Here is a 24,070-nt window from a genome sequence, read left to right on the forward strand (position 1 = left end):
AGTTTGACACCGCTTCGCCCAGTTTCAATGGCCTATCCACGCCATCCTCCCCGTGCAGTGAAAAGCATGCTTTGAAAAGAGATACGTAGTTACATCAGCGTGGCATGCCGCGTGACCATGATTCAACTCTGTTACCATGGAAACAGAAATGTTTTATTGTTAAATATGCCTGTTTAATGCAATCTGATTATATTCTTAACAATAGCAGCCACCTCAGCCTTTGGACTTTTTAAAGGGGAGCAGCAACGGATAGAAATTCTTTTCAATTTCTAAAGCGTTCCCAGGCGATAGGATTTCATAATAAATTACTGCATCAATTTCATTAAGAAATTTGAATTTTAATTCATCTTTTTACTTGAAAAATGAAGACTGTTTACAAATGAGGCTGGGGTGTTACGTTACTTGTTTACATCGGAAATGCTGACACTTATTATCGCAAATGGCATCGGAATGGTACAATGGGTTGATTTAAAATGAATGAATAAAATAGAAATAAAAAGTCCAGTTGAATTTTTGTTGAAGTTTCATTAAAGAAAATCTCAGGTAAGAGTTCATTACATTCACCTGAAGTGAATTAAGATTAGATTTGTAGATTAACATAAAAATGGTTTGTTAACAAAGTGGAGCCTGCTTCATTCAATGGTCTGTGTAACGGGACGATGTTAATTAAACCTTTCATTAACTCAAACTGCACTGTTTGGATTTGATCAAATTTAAGACCACATTTTAAACCCTTAAATGTTGGAAACATTTTTATCAAACTTTGTTGAAATGGAGTTAATTTTATGAATAAACACGAAATTGCAACCAGCAGAATCTCTTTTAAGCAAATTTTTGAAAATCCAAGCCTAAAAATAATGAAATATTTCAATAGCCCAGTTTATAGGACTCTGGCGTTACCATTATGCTTTTCAGCAAAATACAACATTTTTTGTCACATTTTAAATACTTAAATATGAACAATACTCAATTTAGCTCTTATTGAACTTGTGCTGATGTTTATCATTGTAACAAACCAATTGATGTTCCTATCTGACAAAAATTAAACTTTTTCTTTATCTGATCCTATCTATTTTAATGTCTGGGATCAAGGCCCTTTGAGAGTTCTTAACCCCAGCCATGTCTAACTGAAAGCATTAAAATATGGCACCAATAGCTCTCTTGCCTAGCGCTCGGCATTAAAAGGGGTTGGAGACAGTTATGTTTTCCAAGGTCCGCCCGGTTAGCTCAATCGGTAGAGCGTTGGACTTTGAATTGGACAACCCGGGTTCGATTCCCGGGCGGACCGGGTCACCTCTGTTGTGATTGGTTATGAAATCCTTTCTACGACCATTCGCACTGTACCACTGCCCCTGGCATGTACAGAAGTTGTCAGTTCCTTGCAGAGGTGAAGGCACCTAGTACTGGTTCTGCCCAGGATAGGTGTGCGGTGGTTGAACTGTCACTCTGGGACCCTTCAATGTGCTCACGCCGGGACCCAGAGTATAAACTACTAACACCACCACCACATGTTTTCCAAGTGCCTGGGATTGGTAGGTAGGTAGATGCGCGCGGTCTGTAGTACTAGAAAAATGGTTGTACTCAGTACTGGTTTAATCAAAGAAAGTTGTATCCCGTATATCAGTGCTTGATGCCAAACACGTTAAAGAACCAAGAGGTCTCTTCACAAAGAGCTAGGGTATCGCACCTGGATCTCGTGTATCTTGGTCTGTTTCTTCAAGTCTTCCAATGTCTGGATTTGATTGTGAATTGCAGTCACTTCTATCTCATGTTACTTATGGCATTTAAAACACAATTTAAGCCATAATGCTGGCAATTAAGGCTTGCATGGGCTGACCTTGATAAATCAAATGAACAAATAGAGTCAGTTCTATCTCTCTGCAAGAGTTTAAGCATTCATCTCATAAAACAAGCCTCTTTACTCAGTAACAGAACCCATCAAAAGGATTATTTCAGAAACAATTGATTTGTAACATTCTTATGGTTTTGTTTGACCTTTTGGTCTTTGGACAAAAACATTAAATGTATGTGAAGCTTGGACAATAGCATTTCTAGGGGTTTATCAAGGGGCAGTTGTACTCCAATTAATCTTTCAAACAAACACTGATGGCTTAATCATAAGATACTGTGGAAAATATTACTAATCCTTGTAAATATATCAGAATGCTGTGAAGAACATTAACTATAATACTATCTTGCAAAATTCTACATGTTGTATTTCATCATATGCATGTGTGAAGAATGTGTCATCATAATTGAACATTTAAGTGACAAACTTGTTAAGTGACTTAAGTGAAATATAATAATAATTGCTTGTACAAGAAGGAACCAAAATGTTCATTCATCAATGGAAATGCATTAAATATAAATGACCCGTAAAACTGTCACCAGCTTTCAAAATAATAAAAGTGAAATGTCAACCTCTATATAAAAGTTTAATATTTGGCTGTTTTTACAATGGCAGAGTGGAATCTTGCACTTTTTTATTGTTCTGCATGACATGTTAACCAGCCTTTTCATGACTAATTACACTATCACAATCATACAGAGAATTAATGCAACCAATAGATAAAGTTAAGTGATAATTGGTGCAATTATTATAATGTAATTATTTCATATGTACTGCGATATTATTGGCATCAAATTATCAATCAGCAGTGTCTGCATTTTTGATAACCCTGTCTGAGGACTTTGAAACTTAAAGGGACTGACGACACCCATCTAGCACCTTTTTTAATCACTCTGAAATATACTTATCCTGATTGATTGAAGAAGAATATTGACCATCTGGTGATGTAATCCAATACAGAATGAAAATTGGCACCCTTTTAGATTGGCAATAATTAAAAGTTCTACTGTATAAATCATCATACCATTATTATTTAATTATTGTACTTAAAAATTATAAACCAGTACAGTTTTAGGTACACAAAATGCAAATTTTAGCCTCTTTTGAAAAATGGCAAAAAAACATAATGATTTAAAGTGTCCTAAAATCTGTCAATGCATGATTGGAAGTTTGAATTATTTTGAACCATAGAAAAGCAAATTTTAGAAAACAGAAATTGAAAATATTACATTTCTTATTTCTATTTTAGTGTTATGGTTTTATTTTTACCCATCAAAGACAGAGTTTCTGAATACAAACTGGGGAAAAAATAATAAAATGTCCTCCTTAAAGGGACTAGACACCAGAAAGAAAATTGTCAAAAACTAACATAAAATTGAAATTGTTAATAAAAGTTTAATATTTGTCTGTTTTTACAATGGCACATTGGAATCTTGCACATTTTTATTGTTCTGCATGACATGTTAACCAGCCTTTTCATGACTAATTACACTATCACAATTATGCAGAGAATTAATGCAACCAATAGATAAAGTTAAGTGATAATTGGTGCAATTATTATAATGTAATTATTTCATATGTACTGCGATATTGTTGGCATCAAATTATCAATCAGCAGTGTCTGCATTTTTGATAACCCTGACTGAGGACTTTGAAACTTAAAGGGACCCGAGACGTCAATCTAGCACTTTTTTAATTACTCTGAAATATACTTATCCTGATTGATTGAAGAAGAATATTGACCATCTGGTGATGTGAAATGCTGTAATCCAATACAGTCTGATATTGGGCACCCTTTTAGATTGGCAATTATTAAAAGTTCTACTGTATAAATCATCATAACATTATTATTTTAATAGTGTACTTTTAACAATTATAAACCGTTTGGGTACACAAAATGCAAATTTTAAATTTAATTGCATAATGTTAAAAACATATAATGAATTAAAAACAGGTCATTTTGCCTGATTAAAAGTTTGAATTATTTTGAACTCTTTTATTATTATAATCCAAAATAGCACATTTTTGAATACAAAATTCAAATTAACATTTCATATTTCTAGGTTGTAAAGTGCTTTTATTTTTAACCATCGAAGACAAAGTTCATGAATACAAACTGAGGAACTAATAAAACAATGTACTCCTTCAATTAAACCCCAAGCTTTGTGTATTTATAACATATATCATAACTATAACTAAATAAAACATGCTGAATTATGCATGCTGTACTGAATAGAATACATTTGTATACAAAATTAACAGACGTGGACAAATATCATCAAATGGATATCATTTTTCACCCACTGTATCAAAGTTAATTTATTCCAATGATATTTAAATGAGAAGATTCTTTTATGCATATCTATAATAAAGCTAATTGCATTCTTAGACTTTTATATTTAGCCCTTATTTATCATGCACTGGGCTATTAGGGCAATCTATTTACTTTTTGTTGCAATTATTCTGAAACTTGGCCTACATTAACAATAAAATAACCAGTTTTTATTTCTTATTCTGGCCAAAAGGATGTATTTACTGATATTGCCAATTAACTGAAACTGATTTATGAGAGTTGAATAAAAAAAATAAAATGTAAATATAAGCTTATACAAATCAAATACATACTTATTGTATACGGATATTTCTTAAACAAACTTGTATTAAGAAAATTCAGAAAAAATGGCTTTCAAACACTTGGACGAGGAAGTCATTTAATGACCATCTGATACTTAATTATTCAAGTTTCTAGACAAAAAATTGCTATCAAATTATGAATTATGAATAATTTAAGTGCATATAACACTAAATAACCAAAAAAAACACTATTAAATTTAAATATGATATCAAAAGTCTGCTTACAGTGTGGGATGCAACTTGGTATATCATCTAACATTTAAAAAAAAATGACATACAAAACCACAGCTTTTGTTCCCTTCAGTGTTTATGCCTATGTTTCCACTGACGCGATCACCGGGCAGATTATGAATTAATTGTTAAGAAAGTTTCCAATGACATGAAGATGCTTCCAGAGTTCCATTTAGTCATAAATTGGTCTTATTAAATGGATAATGCTGTAAGTGGGTCACGAGATACTTTGCTGAACCATATATATGGCCAGCTATTATTTTAAACTTTTGGTCCTCTGAACAATTTAGTCAGCACCCAGCCCGCTAACTTTTTAAAAAACACAAAATAAACAATACACAAAGTATGACTTTGAACCTGGCAGAAGTTTTATAACTTTCATCTATCATCAAATGCCGAGTACCAAAACCTAACATGAAATTTCGAGAAAAAGACTTTCACATTTCCAGTTTGTTCTCATTTTTAAAAAAAAATAGTCCTGACCTTAGATTAGCGGAGCCATTTCATATAGTAAATTAAACGTTTTATGTCTTTTTTTCACAGCTTTTTTTATAAAGTTGCTAAATTCGCTAATGCGATATTCTTTTAAAGTTTTCATCCAAAGAATATATGTCAAACAATTTAAGTCTAAATTAGTCCACACCCGTATTTCCAAACATGACAATACATAACTGATAGTTAAAGTTATGTTTTCAATGACTTGAATTAACATAAATTAATAAAATTACCTTATCTCCAGCCCATCTGTGACCTATTATACCAGCAGTTAGGTCAAACCATAGCATTAGTCAATCTCCTAGGCCACGTTACTAATAAATAGTTTGTTTGGCTTTTCCCCACAGACTGACCCACAAAAATACCCACCACACAATCTCATTTTTTTCTTAACGAAATTAAGCCGTTGGGAATCAAATAAAACACACACATCAAGAGTCCTACCTACCTACCCACACCGAAAAACGTGGATAGGGGACGTGAAACGCCAAAAAACAGCTAATTATTAAATATGGCCTTAAAACAGATTTCATTTCAATAATTTAATTATTTTGTTATGACGGCAAAAGCAAGGAATTGAACATTATTAAAAAATCATTAAATGTTTTGTCTGAATTTCATAACAGAATAATAACATTTCTCATTGTTCGTCCGGTGAGGTCACCAGCAAGGTCAATATACAATTATGGTAATACTCTCTAATTAAAGTTACAGTACAATTGCACCATTATTGCTGAATAAATGAATAGAATAAATAAAACAACTCTAACTATTCAATAAAAAGTTTAGCCACTACCCAAGGCCTAGCATTAGCGCTAATGTTTGGTAATTCTTTTATAAGAAAACATTAGAAGATATTCAAGGACATGTTTGCACAATAGGACACATACATAATTAATGCAAATGTTTCACGTTAATAGGTCGGCATTGACCATAGACTTCAAACCGGGCACGGCTAGGCAGGAGGCCTTTCGCTCAAATAAATCAATGACCAAACAGTCACCACAAAGAAAGCAAAATTGTAATTTTCTGACAGTTTAAACAAATTCAAAGTCTCTCTAATGGTTATATAATAAAGTCTGGCAACAGCTATTAAATGTAATCATTATCTTTTATGGGTTTGAAATAATAACCAAAGTTCGCTATAAAAGTACTAATAGAAAAAATTAACCTACATTACTTTGAAATCAAGACTGTTAATCGATTATGGTATATTTCATAACTTTAAAACCAATAATCATTATCACTTTTAAAAGTCAAAAACATGTCTTGCAAGTCTGCAAGTCTGTGATCATTTCATAACAATCAATTTAAAATTGGGGGTAGGAAACATTAAAACATGAATAACATTATTAGTAATATAATATTCAAATAAATACTGATGGGCACCCGATATTGGCAATAAATAATGATAATCGATATTCATCAAACTTTTATTTTTTTATAAACCATAAAATACACCATATATATTAGCCAGGTTTGCGCTACCTTATGTCATACAAAAAATTATTCATTCTATCTTTATAGTCTTCAGTCTTTAGATTCGGTCAGTTTTAAAATATATAATACATGGACTTTATTGAAATAATTACAAATGGTATTTTCATACTTTTAATAATTAGTATGGAAACACACTTTCTAATATTTCTGATTTGATGATCAATCCATTATGGTTCTCCATTTTGATTTAGTTATCGATTGTGAAATTTGTCCGATTATCCAACACTTAAATTAATGGGCCCATTCATCAGAACTTTGTTGTTAACGTCATCGTTGTTAACTTTCATATTCTTTATTGCTCTGGAAATAAAATGGACACATTTTTTACCTGTGGTATTTCTAACAATATTCAGAACACCTGTAAGCTTCATATGTTTTATGTAAAATTATGCGCATGTTACAAAATAGTTCATCTTAACAAATTAACAACAATTCAGTTAAAAATGTTGTTAATAATATCATCGGCCGATTGTCATAGGATAAAAAAATGAGGAAATCAGTTCTACGTACAGCTCTTGGAAGCAAAATTTGTTGGTGATCATTGCAATAATAGCCTTTGATAAACATTAATACATGGTAAACATTTTAAAATTGGTTTTATCATCGGTTTGTCTATTGCTCTCCGGGGCCCATTGTTTCAAAACCGTGCACTGCTGTTTCAAATCCAGAGCTGTATTGAACACTGATGAGATGATGGTTGGGAGGAATATATCCCATTAGCGAACAGACATTGATTAACGTGACAATTATTCCCGATCCAGCTGAGGTCCACTTCCTGCTGACAAAGCGTTAATTCCATACCAGGAATTGATCCCCTTCTTTGGTCCAGTTTTAATTGATTCCAGGATCTGCACCGAGAGGCGGCAGGTATATGGGACAACAATGTCTGCGCCAAGGTCAATACAAGGTCGTTAAAGCGGCCACCAGGAGAGGGGACATTAGCACTGAAAAATAAAATCAGTTTTACAAATATTGACAATGTTATGATCGCACAGCAAACACAGGCATTTAACAATACGGGACAATTTAATTTTGTTATTCATTGGACAATTTTGTTTTTCAGCATTGAAAATAATCGAGCAAAGTCTCCATTTAATATCTAAATATCTGCAGGGATACTTCAAAAAACAGATGCAAAAATTATTGGTCTACATTAGTTTTCATATTAGAACAATTGTATCAAGTCTCTGTTTTTCTCTAATTTGTTTAATCCATTGATCATGTGCCAGAAAAATGATTCAATTTCACTTAGATTTTTCTTCATATATGAAAAATCAAAATAGGTAATGTCAGAGAAACCATTTTGGCAGACATTTTTTCATCATTGTAAAAAGATTGTGATGTCAGAAATTAATTGATTAGGTATTTCTTTCACATATTTGCTGAAACACCATGTGATACAATCGAGAAAAGTTTAACAATTGTGTCCTAAAAGTGTGTCCTTAGTTCTTTGTATAAATGTTTTCAACATTATTAGTCATATGTAAAAGTGCATGTTTATACTGTTAGAAATAATAATAAAAGCTTGTACTTCATAATCAATAAGCAAATAAGTCAATATTATTCCATAGCCTAAAAAGCAGTTTTATATATAATGCGGCTCTATTGAATATCACTGTATACAAATGTTTCGTCAATAACGTTAAGTCAATACAGGCATATATAAAGGCTTCATTAAATTTGATCATTTTAATATAAAGCTTATAATGATGCAACTTATCGTATCTGAATTAATGAATTAAAAAACGAAACAATACATGTTTAAATTCTGAAGGCAAATTCAGGATTTGGCAAGTGCAGTCTAAACCCGCTTGTTGGTTCTATGCTAAAGGGGCTGTACTCCATATGATGAAATAGCAAAAAAAAGAAGAAAATTGTCGAAAACTGACAAACTTGGTATCGATGTGTACAATGCATTGATACTTACTAACTCAAGTACAATTAATTTATTTTTCGCAGTTTTTTCGTATTTTTCCATTAAAAAAGATTACTAGGTATGTCTACCTAGTAGAATTCATTCCTTATGCGTGATTGGCTTGTCAATGTTATTTCGTGATATTACCAAGTAAGGTATATAACTTAAATATTCCAACCATTTAGAGTGAGTCTTTGTAGCACAGTGGATACAACACTGGACTGCAATTTTGTGATACCGTTTCGAACCTGGTCTCCGACTCGATTTTTTTTACATTTTGGTATTATTTATACAATTATGATATCAAAGAGTAAAACATTTTAATAAATAATTGTTCTGAGATTCGTTACAGAAAAAAACTTGTATTGGTGCCTATCTGGTGTACAGTCCCTTTAATGGTCTAATACAGGGAGAATCAGCAAAAACTTCCCTAGTGTTTGGTGCCACTTGGCTCTAAACTAACCAGCGTGCATGCTTAAACTCCTAACCCCCCCCCCCCCCAATTTAAATCAGTTTATAATTTGATGGAAATTTGGTGATTGCTGTTTTCAGAGGCTTTATAAATGATAAAATCTGAATTCATCAGGCAATTCCATTGGCAGAGACATAAGCATAAGCACTAACATCGTACATTGGACAAACATCATACACAGTTGAATTGCACAGTCATTTATCAAGTACGGGTATTACCCAGCAATATTCAGACTTTACAAATTACGGTATTTTTTTTTATTTTAATGGAGCAACAGTGACACATAAGTTTATTTGTGTACTTATAATAATGTGTTTAAAGTGCAATTTAACTCAGTGTTACGATAGATTAAAGGTGGGTTTTAAATTTTTTGTTGAAAGAGTTTTTGAAACAGTTTCCATATTGGATTAAAGACCAGAAAGGCAAGCATAACTGGATGACAACATCAACAAGCATACATGCAATTCATGTGAATCAGCTTAACCGATATTTTAAGTAAAACGTATTCTATACCTCATGCTCAATTCATTTGAATAAATTTGCATGAAAATTAGTCAAGGACTGATAGCATTTATACATCCCCACAGACTTATTTGGTTTGGAAAGAAATATAAACATTGTATCGATATTATATATATCTATACCACTTTCTGACCCAGGAAACTTGCAAAACATTTACCCAAAAGGAGAATCATTAAAAAAAGCCACGGAAAAAAAGGGCAGATAGCAATGAAAAAGATAAGGGTTGGTAGAAAAACGAAACAAACATTATATTTTGTTATGCCTGATCATAAAAATACAATTTTAAAAGAAACCATTTTTTTAGTATCACAGACAGAAAATCTTTTGATTAATTGCTAAAATGACATTCATGACAAACATAGAATTTACTTCAACAAAGATGATTATTGTAAAAGATCATAATAGACTTAAAAATCAATTGGTATATTTGTTCCATATTTCAAAATAATGAAAACTTCTATATTGACCATTGACAAAATGTAATGGACCCTCTCAAATATATAAACATTTGGCTTAAAGCTGATGAAGATTTCCATTGCTTCCAATAAATCACAATCTTTATTCAAGATCTAAACATTTTCATTACTAATTTTTGATTGATTATGGCAAATTCATAATCTAGCTCTGCTAAATAAGTCCATAGAATTTCGAAAAAACCCAAAGCAGAGTTGAAAATATTTTTTCAACAAACAAAACACATTTCCCATTAGCTTGAAGAGGGCCGGAAAAAAAACTTGCAAATGGTTCCCAAGTATGAATGCAAAGCATATCTTTTGAAAAGAAACCTGTCAACTAAATGGATCATTCATATCAAAGCTAACATATTGTATCCTATATCTTACTGAACAATGGTTGATGAATGGTCTCTCATACATCATATAAATGGGATCTAAGTTTACACTTATCTCCTATTAAAGAACATTAAATGATAATTCCAAATCATTTTCAATAATTAATTAGACTTCTGGGTTTCATGCTTTGAGCGTCACAGCTGCCGCGCTTTTCTTCAGAGGTAAATGGGGGAGGGACCGAGTGAGCGTTGCTTAGAACCAGTACTACCCCGCTAGCGCGGTTGGTTAGAGCGCCGTGCCAGTGTTAGCGGAGTTGTGACTTCCTGCTTGTGAAGGCTGTTTACATCTTGCATGATAAGGCATGGCCGATATTTTTTTTTAAATAAAAGCATCAGCACTGCAAGCTAACCGCTAATCCATTGTTTATTCCACAGTTAAACAAGGGGACTCACTCATGTTTTACCAGAGTTTGCGGTCCTGCTTCAAAATATTCTAGCAATTTGTTGCATGATTTTTATTGATGACTTTGAGTCATTATTGTCAGAGATGATATGAAGTTTAAGATTTTTATGAATATGTATTATTGTATACAGGTTTCAAGTAGATGGTAAGTAATAAAAAAAGTTTTACACTTCCAACTTTCTGAAAATGATGACAACCAACACCATGACAATACCCACACAGGGAACAAGGGTAGAAATACAAACACTAAGTCAATCCACTAAAAAGTCATCTGAGACTTGGAGAACTCTTCCATATATATTATATTGTTTACATGCTAAGAGTTAGCCTCAATATGTTGAGGTCAAAGGCATATTTTGTCCTATTTTGGGAGTTTCAGTGTACTTTACTTTTATATTCCCCGGGATATTGCTAATATATAATGCCTGACCAATGATTTTTCCAAATTGAGGTCAACTGTAATGCCTAACTTATGAATTTCCCAGAATGTAGGTCAACTGGAATGCCTGACAAATGAATTTCCCAGAATGTAGGTCAAATGGAATGCCTGACCAATGAATTTCCCAGGATGTAGGTCAAAAGGAATGCCTGACCAATGAATTTCCCAGATTGTAGGTCAAATAGAATGCCTGACCAATGAATTTCCCAGAATATTGGTCAAATGGAATGCCTGATCAATGAATTTCCCAGGATTTGGTCAAATGTATAGCCTGACCAATGATTTTTCCAGAATATAGGTCAAATGGAATGCCTGACCAATAAATTTCCCGGAATATAGATCAAATGGAATGTTTGACCAATAAATTTCCCAGAATGTAGGTAAAATGGAATGCCTGACCAATGAATTTCCCTGAATATTGGTCAAATAAATTGCCTGACCAATATATTTCCAAGATTAAAGATGAAATGGAATTCCTGGCCAATGAATTTCCCGGAATGTAGGTCAAATGGAATGGCTGACCGATGAATTTCCCAGAATACCTGTCAAATGTAATGCGTTACCAAAAAAATCCCCAGAATCAAGAGCAATTGTAATTTCTGACCAATTAATTCCCCAGTATATCTGTCTGGCATTGTCAAATGTATTAATTGCTCTTCCCCAATAAATTCCACAAAAAAGTGGTCAAATATAGCATCCAACCAATGATATCTGTCAAATTCAAGGGGCAGACCAATGAATTTTATAGAACTACGCCTTGGTCAAATATAGCCCTTGACCAATGAAAACCCCTAATATAGCCTCTGACCAAAAATAACAGCAAAATATTGGCCAACTGTATAGCGCCTGACCAATGAATTTCCTGAAATATCAGTCAAATATAGCATCTGACAAATGAATTTCACAGAAAATTGATCAAATATAGTGCCTGACCAATGAAAGTCCCAGAATGTTGGTCAAATGTAGCACCTGACCAATGAATTTCACAGAATATCGGTGAAATATAGTGCATGACCAATGAATTTCCTGGAATATCAGTCACACATAGCACCAAACAAATGGATTTTACAGAATGTTGGTCAAATATAGCACCACGTATGCCAATGAATATTACAGATTATTGGTCAATCATTATAAAATTATAAGCCTCTGAATAAGAAATTTCCCAGAATATCAGTCAGATGGAAAGAAACCCTGACCAATGAATCCAGGAGAATATCAGTAAAATATAGCCTCTGACCAATATTTAACCCAGATTATCGGTCAAATATAGTGCTGTCACAATCAATAATCTAATTAAATACTCACAAAGTAGGTATACATTTTGTGGAGAAAGATGATCATGAAAACGTGCCTACATTTGGTATATATTTAGGGACTAGAGTTTTTGAAGTTTGACCCTAGAAGATCTGAGATAATCATGGCCAAGTAGGTGACTGAATATTAATGGATTTGATTGAATTTTGCCAAAAGGGCAACATTGAGCTGCCAAATAAAATGATAACTACTGGCTTTGATAGGCACACATTGATTGAATACATAGATTTAGGTGATTTAAATGATTAAAATAGGCAGTTAAACATTTAAAATGAGGCATCAATTTTTTTGAATAGAACATTTTTATTAGTTTTGAATTGATACACTGGGCATGAAATTTGAGCATTGCTGTCATTCTTCGACAGTATAAAGTCATTAATGTATAGAATGTATACATCATAGCGGGATTTTTGTTATGTCATTATGTTATACAATATTCTGTAAACATATTCATATTTCTTTTGCTAAAATTGGCCAACTTATGAATGTCTATAACAACATTGGTACATTAGCTCAATCATAAGTCAGTACTATTTTGCTGACGGTAATTGTCAGTAGCGATTTAAATGGTTCGACAATTATAATGCTTAAACATGACCACCAAGGTTTGCGGATAAGGTGAACACACTGCCACTTTTTGTCTACAATTGAATAAAAAATATTTCCAATCAAGTTATTCTGTTTCGTACAATGCAAAACAGTTCAAAATGTCAACCGAATCAGAAAATCTAACAGATTTTAATCATCTCCTAGCTGAGAGATATGATTAGAAGAGGTATCTGTTAAGAAATAATTGTTGCCGTCAATTTTCAATAACTAAAATTGGCGACGTTTAAAAGCATTATTTCCCCTGTGCGATAAAACACAAAGCCAATTTTCATCATAAATATCACAATTTGGCAACTTACGATGCACAATGAATGTCCTTTAAACTATTTTGAAGCTTTGAAGTAAAACTCAAATGCCACTACCTGCCATTCTGGCTCGTATGCAATGTTCTAACAATCGACACCAACAACGCAGCTATTTAAAGTAATTGTCCAATTTATCGACACACATTTGTTTAGTAATACATGTACCAAGTTTGGGGAGGTCTTTATACTAAGAATTTTTAACATACAGGAAGAAGCAATCGAGTTTTGATGTCATGCCATTATTGGGAAATTGGGTCCGAACCAAAATAATGTTCAGTTTCTCAGGCCCCGCCACATTCATTCGCTTTATCCCACTCCATTTTCTTATTCTACAAAACTAATATTATTCCCTTTTTTGGGGAGCTAAAATAGGATGCTGGGGAGAAATGTTTTCATTAAAAAACTATTTCAGATCAATCACATTAAGTCCTTTGGAATTTAATAGGCAAAAAAACAATAACAATTTCATATGTGTCATTTTTCCATGTGTTAAGTGCATACAAATTAATGGCTAAAGTTTTTATGTAAAAATAATTTTTTAAATAAAACAAATTGCCTGGCTAGCTCCCTGTTTTTTTGAAAATGTGGTTAAGAAACAATATTAAAGGCCTATTTAAAATAATTGCTAGATTTTCATCCAAATTCTTTTTTAAATGGGGGCGGTGGGTGGCATTTTGTTTTTGTTTTTCTTAGATGACTGTTTCACTATTGCATATGTGTTCATGTTTTCTTTTTGCATAAGGGACCATAATATATTCATGTGTTTCTAGAAGAACCACGAACACGAATCCCTATAGTCTAAAATAATAGACGTGTTATACGGGATTCTTCTAATCTTCAATTTGTATGTGAAGGATATGCCATATCAAAAATCGTAAACAAAAATCTGTCAACATACAATTACGTGGACTAATACAGACCCTAGCTCAACCTTTTTATATAAGTCTATAAAATTTAAGAACAAAATTCTACCATTTTATTTATAGTCGCCTAAGGATGAATTTTTCAAGTTCTCAATGTTACTAATTAGCATATATATTATGAACAGGCAGAACAGCAAACTTTGGGCCCAAAACTTTATAAGTGTCAGCATTGTCTATTCCAAATTTAGACAAAATGGTTCCTCATTGGAGTACTTGGTCGAAGGTCAAGACTTTTTTGTGCTCGTCAAATCTCAAGCCCACGCTTTGTCACTGTATCTAATCACGGTTGGCAATTCTCCACTATCTATAATAAAAACATGCGAATCCCATTGTTCAAAGTCAATTAATTAATTACAGTCGGTATTTTATTTACAAAAAACAAGTTCGTTAAGTACATGTACATAAACTTTGAAACCTCTTAAACATCTTGACAGGACCTTTTTTCAGTAGAATGAATAATTTTGATTTAGACAATAAATGATAAATCGCTCAATAGCCGGACAACAAAGGATAATGGGATAATCTATCAGAACACAGATCAAATTTCAATTTCTCTGAAAAATGAATAACAATTTAAACTGAGAAATTCATTTTCGATGAATAATTTTACACACAATAGTAGCACTGATTAACCTGGCAACAAGAGCACCGCCAGGGGACAGCATTGCCCGTCTTGTTTTAACAGCAATGTAACTATTATGCTACCCATATCACTCTGAACACCTCGGCCATCTCCGATATACAGCAAGCCTGTGCATTAGTAAAAGTAGTTAGTAAAATTCATGAATAATAAAATTAAATAATTGTGGTGTTTTAACGTATAAATTTTATTAATAAGTTCAAACTGATTCCCAGTGAAGTGTTTGACTGTATAAACCGTTAAGATTCATAAGAGTTTTAAAGTCCTTTAAGGCTAAACCTGTAACTATTCAATCTACTTGCAGTGTAGTACAGAATTCAGACATTGTAAACAATCCATAAACATCCGAGGCTATTTTGAAGGAAAATGGCCAAGGTGCTCCAATTTTACCCATTTAAGTTGCACAAGAGTGCATTATCATTGTGAACATCTATATCAAGTTTCATCAATGTGCTGTTATATTCAGTGTTTAGAGTTGTGTCCTGGTGAATGTTTTAATAGTTACTAGGTATTTTGTTTCGCTATTTAAAGACTGCCATAATTGATACAAAAATATAAGTCATTGAAGTGAAATCTAATTTACTGATAAAAAATTCTCCCGAGAATTAGATTGACTCTATTTAAGCATCGCAATTTGTTTAATATTCTAAAAAGTCTGCCATAAATGGAAACATATGCATGTTATTCAAATATGGTTTGAAATATTAATGAACATTGTTATTTTACAATTGTTCTATTATATGTCTTTGTCAGCATTGTAACTTTGGGCTATTTGTTGCTGTCAAACAAGAAAATAACCGCATGCAACTGCTTCCATCTAGGATTTATGGAGGATTACATATTCAACAAGGATATGAAAAAAAACACAATGTTATTAATACTGCCTGTTAATTTATAGTTCATTGTTTACTGTAAACAAGACCAACGCAAACCGATGCCAACGCTCCTTCGCTTTTCACAGCTGACTAAGGTCCATGACTTAAGAAAACTGTGAAATAAGCCAGTGTGATGAAACATGCAACATACCCAAATGGGCTGTGGAAGTGTTCCGAATAATCATTGTAAACATGTTTATCAAGTTCCAAGTGCATATCGTGAATGGTTCCTATTTATCTTTATTAGTGTGTATAATGCTCATATATGCCCCAACCAATGGAATCGTCAGACGAGTTCGGATTGAATCATAAAGAATGCGTATGACGAAAACTTTCCATAAAGTCATAAATAAGTTTTATAAATTGAATTATTTAGTGTCAAGTATCGAGCCATTTCGCACCATCGTTACAAAAGAGCACTGGTTTTAAAGGGACTCACTCATGTTTTTGTAAAATGCATTTTTTTGTACGACAAAATTAAGTGGGGCAAATCATAATGAGTGTCAAAACTATGATACTGACAGTTGGAACCCTGCAACAAGCATTGATATATGCTCAAATATTGTCTTTGAAGTTCACGATTTTGAAAAGCATTATTAATTAAGTTATCCTTATGTTTGAGTATGAGTCCTCGTGGGCGTGTGGTTTTGTTGGCAGTGTTTTAATTTTCCTTGACTGTACCAGTGTGGGTTTGCACACCACTTAAACCAGAGTATTTTTTTTATACTTTAAACTGCTTATTTTCTGCAATTTCGGTATCAAAGAGTATATTAGTTATTATACAAGTTGTTTCAGAAGCAATTCTGATGGTGGGGGGGGGGGAGAAAATGGTGCCAAAACATCAGGTACAGTCCCTTTAAGCGGGACGACTGGTTTAGTCAAGCGAATATAAACAAGTATTATAACATGGCAACATTTATTTTTTAGAGTCTATAAATATAATGTCACTGTACATATTTTAAAGGTACTTTGTAACGTTGTTTTGTTTTGTTTTTGTTATTTAGAATGCCATGGTACAAAAAAAATATGAGGTGATTGAAGAGAAATTAAATTTGAAATTCAAATTTTCCTCCCGGGAATTAGCATCACAATGTGTTAATAATTTATAATGTTCTAAAAAGTTTGCCATGAATAGAAACTTTAGCACATTATACTATGGTTTGAAATATTAATTAATATTGTTATTTTACAAATATTTTCATTATGTTGACATTGTATTATCTCCCGCTATTTGTAGTAATTACTAATTTAAACAAAAAATATTACCGCACAGAGAATAATAAACTGCTCAAAACTGCTTCCATCTAGAATTTATTTAACGAGGACATAAAAAATTCCAATGTTATTAATACTGCCTTATTTACATAGCTCATTGTTAACTGAAAATAAGACCAACTCAAAATGATGCCAACATTTCTTTATCTGTGTTTCTTGGTTAACCAAGGGGCATAACTCAACAAAGAATTTATCCATAGTGCTGAAACTTGTTATTCTCAAGTCTTTTGTCATGGTGAACATGTGTGCAAAGTTTCAGCTCAATATTTGTAAACCTTTCACAACTATTGCTAACCTCCTCAAAGAAAGACAGACGAGTTAAGCCTTATATATCAAGAACTCACATACATTGACAAGCAACAATAAAAAAGCAGTATCCAAAAAATAACAGATATTGAAATTATACACAAACGTTTAGTCCCTGTGTATAACTTCACAAGGGAAGTGGGTGAGGAAACAATTTTGTTCCATGTTGTCAAGGACAATGTTCACTAACAAGGCTGCGGTATCAAAGGTAGCTTTGTATCCCAAAGCTAGTTATTGAACGGTTTAGCTCAGGCTCCTTGTTACCGTTTTAATATTGGAGTAAATGTTTAAATAAACATGAAGAAAACACTCTCATTAACATGGTACAATTATAGTTGTATGTCACGAAAAAAAAAAAAAAAAATTACCATTCATTATGTACAGTAATATTTTCAAAAATCAAAAGTATATAAATGTTGTATGAAGTCTCAATTATATCAGCAAAAATACTTCAATTAAATCATCAGTTGATGAAACTTTCAGCTGTTTTGTTTAAAAAATACTACACTAATAAACTCGTTATGTTTTTGATATAAAACATGTTTCCCTGACCAAGGCGTTTTTACTAACTTTTTTTTAAACGTTTTATGACCAACCGTTTTAGCGTTATAAGCAATACGAGATTTAAAGGTCATTTTTACAAACATGCAATATTTTACAAGGGCAACAGTGGATGAAATTACTATAATTATGTGAGGAGGCATAGTTTACGAGAATGAACTCAAAGAACGACCGCAAATGGTGAAGTTTAGTTAATAAATAAGCTAAATTTATGACTTGATATTGCAGAAGTTTAAAAATCAATGGCAATTTTTTAAGAATCCATTCATAATAACAGTGAAATTAAAATGACCAGCCTACGCAGAGGAAAACATCTTTTGGCCAGAGTGATCAAGTACTTAATTGCTACACATGGTTAACTGAAGTGGTGATTGCAAGTATTTGGTCCAAGTTAGACCTTGTTCTTCACTACTAGTTTCTCGAGAATAATGGGAGAGGTTTACAGTAGAACACTGCTTCACCCCTGAACTATGAAGTTCCTTGATGATGTACCATGACCCGACATGTTTGCCCATCTTGGTACTCTTGCACAAAATATCATCAAGGCTGTTGCTGGCACAATGTCCTGACAAGTCATCATTTCCATCTCAGCCCATCATGGCCTGACTAGTCATTATGGCCCTTCCTGGCACTCTCTGACATATCATCATGTCCATATCGGCACACTGGCCAATCATGATGGGCCATATTGGCATCCTGGCCTGACATGTCATTATGTCCATCCTGGCCCATCATAGCCTGACATGTCATCATGGCACGTTATCATGGCCAATCCTGACACCCTCACAAGACATGTCATCATGGCCCATCCTGACACCCTCACCAGACACGTCATCATGGCCCATCCTGACACCCTCACAAGACACGTCATCATGGCCCATCCTGACACCCTCACAAGACACGTCATCATGGCCCATCCTGACACCCTCACAAGACACGTCATCATGGCCCATCCTGACACCCTCACCAGACACGTCATCATGGCCCATCCTGACACCCTCACCAGACACGTCATCATGGCCCATCCTGACACCCTCACCAGACACGTCATCATGGCCAATCCTGGAACTGCCTCCTTGCACAAACTGTCACTACATAGGAGAAACACAGAGTGATACATCTGAATTACTGTGATAAACAAAGCATACTCGACATGACTTGAATCATGAGTAATAAAAACATTATAAAAAACAAAACGAAATACCACTGCTATGAAGAAAATAACACAATTAGTAATTAATCAATTATGAATCGCAACAACTATCTCAATTAACAGCAAGAACATTACAATGAGTAAATTTCACGTCTTTAAATTATTTCGTGGGTGTATCTTATCAAGAATTTCCATATATGGCTTTAAGAATTTTAAAAGTACAGATAATGCAAGATCTCATTCATAAAACAACAAACATGACTAACATGAACACACATTAACTGACATAAACATTTCTCCTGATAATTCTCACAAGCAAAGCATTGTCTCGATCACTTTATACGCCAATCATAACCTGTCCGAGATGTCAAGTTCGGAGGTGGGTGTCTGACGGGCGATAACAATGTCGAGTCATCGAAGATGCATAAAAAACCACAAACCATCTTTTTTAAAGCTTGGCGTCAAGCCTTTGATATAATATTAATATATGCCTGAGATTTAGCTGATGTACGTAAGTAAAGTTCAAAAGACGATAGTAACTGTTGTCCTCATTGTTCTTCATGATCCATTTTTTATGTAAATTGAAGTGGTTTACATGTTCATTACCTATAATGATGACAACCACTATAAGGAATGAAACAGTAAATATCATTCTACAGCTAAATGACAGTTAAGCACATGTTTTTGATACCATTGATTTCATTGTTGTCCTTAGTCAAATATAAGGATCAAGCCACTGGTTGGCAAACCGGGTTACTGCTTTTTGTCATTGGCCACTTCTCTGATAGGTACCATTTTTGTCCTTCGCTACATGATGGAGCCACTCGTGCCATTTTTGTCACTGGCTATGTGGTGGGACCACTGGTATGATTTTTGTGTTTGGCTACATGACTGGGCCTCTAGTACAATTGTGTCCTTTAGCCACGTGATGGGGCAGCTAGAACTATTTTTTTCCTTCGCTACATGATTAGGCTATTGGTATGATTTTTGTGTTTGGCCACATGATTGGGCCAGTAGTATCATTTTTTTGTCCTTGGCTACGTGATGTAGCCTTTTATACCATTTTTGTCACTGAATGCATGAATGGTGCCACTGGTTACCATTTTCACCTTTGGCTACACAATTTGGTCACTGCTACCATTTTTGCCCTTGGTTACATAATGGTGACACTGGTACCATTTTTGTCCTTGGCCTACATGATGGGGCCACTTCTACCATTTTCACCCTTGGTTACATAATGGTGACACTGGTACCATTTTTGTCCTTGGCTACATGATGGGGCCACTGATACAAATTTTTGTCCTTGGCTACATGATGGGGTCACTAGAACCATTTTGTCCTTGGCCTACATGATGGGGCCACTTCTACCATTTTCACCCTTGGCTACATGATGGGGTCACTAGAACCATTTTGTCTTTGGCCTACATGATGGGGCCACTTCTACCATTTTCACCCTTGGCTACATGATGGGGCCACTGGTACCATTTTTGTCCTTGGCTAAATGATGGGGTCACTGCTACCATTTTGTCCTGGGCTACATGATGGGACCACTTCTACCATTTTGTCATTCGGCTACATGATTGAGCCATTGGTACAATATTTTATCCTTGGCTACATGATAGTGCCACTGGTACCTTTTTCTCTCCTTGGCTACATGACGGGGTCACTTATACCATTTTGTCCTGGGCTACATGATGGGGCCACTGGTACCTTTTTCTCTCCTTGGCTACATGACGGGGTCACTTATACCATTTTGTCCTGGGCTACATGATAGTGCCACTGGTACCTTTTTCTCTCCTTGGCTACATGACGGGGTCACTTATACCATTTTGTCCTTGGCAACTTGATGGGGCCACTGGTACCAGTTTTGCCCTTGGCAACTTGATGGGACCACTGGTACCAATTTTGCCCTTGGCAACTTGATGGGGCCACTGGTACCAGTTTTGCCCTTGGCTACATGACGGGGTCACTTATACCATTTTGTCCTTGGCTACATGATGGGGCCACTGGTACCATTTTTGTCCTTGGCAACTTGATGGGGCCACTGGTACCAGTTTTGCCCTTGGCAACTTGATGGGGCCACTGGTACCAGTTTTGCCCTTGGCTACATGACGGGGTCACTTATACCATTTTGTCCTTGGCTACATGATGGGGCCACTGGTACCATTTTTATCCTTGGCTACATGATAGTGCCACTGGTACCTTTTTCTCTCCTTGGCTACATGACGGGGTCACTTATACCATTTTGTCCTTGGCTACTTGATGGGGCCACTGGTACCAGTTTTGCCCTTGGCAACTTGATGGGACCACTGGTACCAGTTTTGCCCTTGGCTACATGACGGGGTCACTTATACCATTTTGTCCTTGGCTACATGATGGGGCCACTGGTACCATTTTTGTCCTTGGCAACTTGATGGGGCCACTGGTACCAGTTTTGCCCTTGGCAACTTGATGGGACCACTGGTGCCAGTTTTGCCCTTGGCAACTTGATGGGACCACTGGTGCCAGTTTTGCCCTTGGCCACTTGATGGGGCCACTGGTACCAGTTTTGCCCTTGGCAACTTGATGGGGCCACTGGTACCAGTTTTGCCCTTGGCAACTTGATGGGGCCACTGGTACCAGTTTTGCCCTTGGCAACTTGATGGGGCCACTGGTACCAGTTTTGCCCTTGGCAACTTGATGGGGCCACTGGTACCAGTTTTGCCCTTGGCAACTTGATGGGACCACTGGTGCCAGTTTTGCCCTTGGCAACTTGATGGGGCCACTGGTACCAGTTTTGCCCTTGGCAACTTGATGGGGCCACTGGTACCAGTTTTGCGCACTGGTACCTTTTTTGCCCTTGGCAACTTGATGGGGCCACTGGTACCATTTTTGCCCTTGGCAACTTGATGGAGCCACTGGTACCATGTTTTACCCTTGGCAACTTGATGGAGCCACTGGTACCATTTTTCTCCTTGGCCACACGATTGTACTTGCAGTACCATTTTTGTGTTTGGCCCAGAAATTGACAGGGCTTCATTGGCCAAGCAAGGAACCACTGGCCAAGTGTGTGAGCCTCTGGTTCTGTTTTTACATTGTCTCTGTTATGAACTGTCTGAGAAAAAAGCGAATTAGTTGATGCACCAAAAATGACCCTACCAAATAAGCTAGTATGGAACAGCTATTACTAATAAATAGCCATGTTGTTGTCACATGTCATTTGGGCTGACTGGTATGTAAGTACTGAACAAAAAGTATCTGAAAGAACAAATAATGCAGTGTGACACTAGCTCTTTATCAACAGTGTGCAATTGAAACTAATTATCATTGCAGATCTATGAATAATTATGAAGAAACAAATTAAGAGGACTTAAGCGGTGTACATGAGAATTTTTATTGTTGTTGTGAACACATTCTCATACTTGAACATTAACATAATTTAAATGCGTAAAGATCATATCCGGAAATTTTCTTTCTCAAGGACCTAGGACAGCTAAAACACATAACAAAAAGGCGGAAATAAACTCTTTATACAAAACAAAATGTAACAGAGGGTAGTGTCACTTGAATACAATAAACACATTCACTGCGGGACTAGTAAATGCAGTTAATACATTATTTATGTCAGCTTACTGCATATTAAGTTGATGTTCGTAATTATTTTTTCATGGTCTATATTCAGCCGCCAACACTTAATAGCTGGCTGAGGTTTCATATTTTATAGTTTAATTTATGTATATTAGGAGTAGAGTGTCAGGATTTCTGAATTCTTGGCACGCCCTTAATCTTAAAGACAGTAAATAGCTGGTCATTTGGTGTGCCTGGAAATGGCGGAGTTTATTGTTAAATGGACCATTAATATCATCATTTAAAAGGGTAATTGTAACAAGTAGGTGTCTGAATTTATAATTAAATGACTTAGAGTTAATTAAAACGGTACTGAATTGTACTTTAGAAGAAAAGTGTACAATGACAGCTAATTCGATAATTTACATAGCTGGTATTTTTCAGGGTGCACTGGGTGTCTTTTTTCTGAAGTTGGCCAACTGAAATCACCCGGACTTCCTGTGAAATGAACAGTGATAACATGAATACAATTAAAATTTGCATTGGTCATTTTAAATTGAAGCTAGAAATCCGATTGGACATTGTAAAGAAAGTCCAATGAAATAAACCGGTATCGAATAAGCATATTATACTATCTTTTTAGCTCTGTGATTGTTTAAAAGTTGAAGATATTTATTTTTCGTGAATGATTCTGCCAGTAAAGTTAGACAGATAATATTTTAAGGCTAAACACAAGAAAAATGCTAAAATTAAGATGCAGTTTCTGAATTTATTTGGCTGACCAAAAGTCATAGGTCAAGGCCACTGTATGCCATATTGGACACAGATTAGTCAAAGCATCACCAAGTAAAACAAGTTAAGCAACCAAAAAAGTGTGCATTTTCTTATTTTTTTTCATTCTGTCAAATTCTGTATTGCATTGCTATTCTATTCCCCGGAGTATTCAAAGCCTAAACATCCATAACTGGTGAACAATTAAACCAGTGTGGTCAAATATTCAAACCACCACTGGTTTACCAAAACCTAGTATCCTTTTCAAAGGAAACACAAACTAAAACAGTGTCAGTCAATGCAACGGTTATCAATGTTACAAATTCATTCCATAACCAACAATTAGTCTTCTAGCAACAAAGGCTTTGACTTGTCACTCTTCATCCCTTAAAAAATGCAAGGAAATAAACTGTCCAATTAAAATGCAAGACAATTAAAAAAATCAGAACTAAACTATAAACTTTTAAATAATCATCTTT

General features: G+C 34.7%; 1 long non-coding RNA gene and 1 other non-coding gene across 3 annotated transcripts in view; one reads left to right on the top strand and one right to left on the bottom strand.

Moving 5' to 3' along the window:
* Nucleotides 1-1,211: 1,211 nt before the first annotated feature.
* Trnaq-uug (transfer RNA glutamine (anticodon UUG)) lies at nt 1,212-1,288 on the top strand. Its single transcript has one exon. It is a non-coding gene; the product is annotated as a tRNA-Gln (tRNA).
* Nucleotides 1,289-6,692: 5,404 nt separating this feature from the next.
* LOC128209655 (uncharacterized) overlaps nt 6,693-24,070 on the bottom strand; it is a 75,900-nt gene continuing 58,522 nt past the window's right edge. For both annotated transcript variants that reach the window (XR_008257040.1, XR_008257041.1), the window contains one exon: nt 6,693-7,653. This is a non-coding gene — a long non-coding RNA (uncharacterized LOC128209655). The remainder of the gene's footprint in view (nt 7,654-24,070) is intronic.

This window comes from Mya arenaria, chromosome 11 (genome assembly GCF_026914265.1).
Source record: "Mya arenaria isolate MELC-2E11 chromosome 11, ASM2691426v1".
Lineage (NCBI taxonomy): Eukaryota > Metazoa > Mollusca > Bivalvia > Myida > Myidae > Mya > Mya arenaria.